Here is a 2,281-nt window from a genome sequence, read left to right on the forward strand (position 1 = left end):
ATCCTTATCCGCGTGCTACTTAGTTACAACAACACGAGGAAGAGTGAAGACCTGACAGTTATGGAGCACTTGCTATGTGCCAGACCCCCTTCTAAGTGTGTTCTCTGTGTACTCACTCATGTAATCCTCCGGCAAGCCTGTAAGACAGGTGCTAGCACACCCCCACCCTCCATGTACGGATGAGCAATGCGAGACGCTGAGAGGTAACATAATACAGCGAGTTCCTGTAGCTAAAAGGCAGCAGAGCCAGGCTTTGAAGCCGGGCGCTGTCTCCAGAACACACATGATTCATCGCCAGGCCACACGGTCAGTCAGTAAGACGGACAAGGCCTGGCCCAGACGGGAAGATGGGCTCGTCCATAAATTATCCCGGTACACGTTGGGGAAGTGATAAGTGACCCGGCGAGAAACAGATAACATCCCCGGGGAACTGAGAGGAGGAGGAGATTGCTTCCGCTGGAACGAGAGGGAAGTGTGATGGGGATGGCATTGCGGCTGAGCCTCGAAGGACAGGTAGCAGGCAGAGCTGTGGAGACTTGGGGAGAGGGAGCAGCCGGCTGTGCTGGGGATGACAGGCAACAGAGGGGAGAGGCAGATCTGAGGAGGCTTGAACCTGTTCACACACTGTAGCTGCGCCCCCACAAGTGGGCTTCTGGCAAGAAAGTCCCCAGGAAGGAGACTGCAAGGGTCAGTTTCTGGGGACACAGAGCAAGACAGAGAAAGGATGGAGAGATGGAGAGAGGATGTGGGGTGGGGGTCGGGAGACAAAGACAGAAGACCAGCCCAGAGCAGATTTAGAAGCTGTTGAAATGGTTTCGGGAAGAAACACCGCGAGACTGAACCAGGGCATCACTTCTCCGCCTTTTGGCTAAGGTCAGGTGGAGAGACCGAACCAGGGCAGATGCAGAGGAAAAGGAAGTTTGGGGTCAGGTGTGGGGGAGCTTCAGAAAGTAAGGTTGGCAGATTTGGCAGGGAGTTACCTGTAAGGGCAAAGAAGGGTTTGCATACCTGCCCAGTGCCAGGTGTACATGTAGCAAATCTTCTATGTTAATTTAAAAAAACACACACCCCAAAATTTGTAATGCTATCTGTGTGACCTCCAGGGGCTGTGGAATTGGACCTCGGCCATCCCTAAAGGTTAACAACAGCAGCCGGCTTTTGAACCTGTGAGAGGAGGGAGAAGAAAAGGAGAGGGTAATTTCAGCCAACTCTCAAAGCAATATTCAGGTAGAGAGCTACCCTCTCATACGGAGATGAACTATAGACAGACCACTCAGGATGTCCCTGAAGAGGTTCGGAGCCGTGACTTGGAGGGCGGGGGGAGGGGGAAAGAGAGAGCTGCTAACCCGAGAGCACATAACCTCCCCTTCCCTGTCCAAGCAGCCTGGGGTAGACCATATTCCTGCTGCCGACCTTGAACAGGTGGGAAAGATGAAGATGGAGACGTTGAAGAGGGGAGTGATGGTGGTGACACTGTAGTTCTTGCAGAACTGGAAAATGTTGAGAAAGACAGAGCTGAAGAGCGGGCCAGGAAGGACCGAGAGCTGAAGAAGGAAGGATTCATATGGAAAACATTCTGCGTGGAAACCCTCTTCTGAATCTCACTGGCCCGTCCCAGCCCCAGGTCAGCGTCAAAGCTGAGAGAAGGTGGGAGGAAGATGCTGTTGTCAAAATCCGTGGGAAAGGTGTGCACGACCAGAAGAAAGACAAAAGATTTGCCAATGATACACTGTGATCTATATTTCACAAAAGGCTCATGAAGAAATATAGGAAATAGTACAGTTTTATGTGCTTAATTAAAGATGGTAAGAGGTAAATGATCATTCTGGCTTTATTTTGTGTGTCTTTTCTCTTTTGTCCCATTTAAATTATAATATCTGATAAACTGTGTATATTTCAATAACAAAGTTGGGAGACACAGATTTGGTTTTTTATTTATTTGTGTTAAGTTCCAGAATATATTTTCCTTGAGTAGCACCTTGTTTGATAAGGACTTGGGAATTGGTTTAATCCAGTTTCCAGTCTCTAAAATGTCTCCAGCCATATGTTTTCTTTTTCATGTGGGAAAAGAAATCTGCTTGTAATAAATATTTTAATCTAAATAACCAGATCTACCCTGGCCGGTGTGGTCAGTGGTTAGCACACCAAAGGGTCCTGGATTGTTTCCTGGTCGAGGGCGCATACCTCAGTTGTGGATTTGTTTGTATGTTTGTTTGTTTTTAAAATATATTTTATTGATTTTGTACAGAGAGGAAGGGAGAGAGATAGAAACATCCATGAG

General features: G+C 48.2%; 1 pseudogene; it reads left to right on the forward strand.

Moving 5' to 3' along the window:
- The first annotated feature begins 483 nt into the window (after positions 1 to 483).
- Positions 484 to 1,834, forward strand: LOC118719000 (annotated as a pseudogene).
- Positions 1,835 to 2,281: the final 447 nt, after the last annotated feature.

This window comes from Pipistrellus kuhlii, unplaced genomic scaffold (genome assembly GCF_014108245.1).
Source record: "Pipistrellus kuhlii isolate mPipKuh1 unplaced genomic scaffold, mPipKuh1.p scaffold_m20_p_15, whole genome shotgun sequence".
NCBI classification, from domain to species: Eukaryota; Metazoa; Chordata; class Mammalia; order Chiroptera; family Vespertilionidae; genus Pipistrellus; species Pipistrellus kuhlii.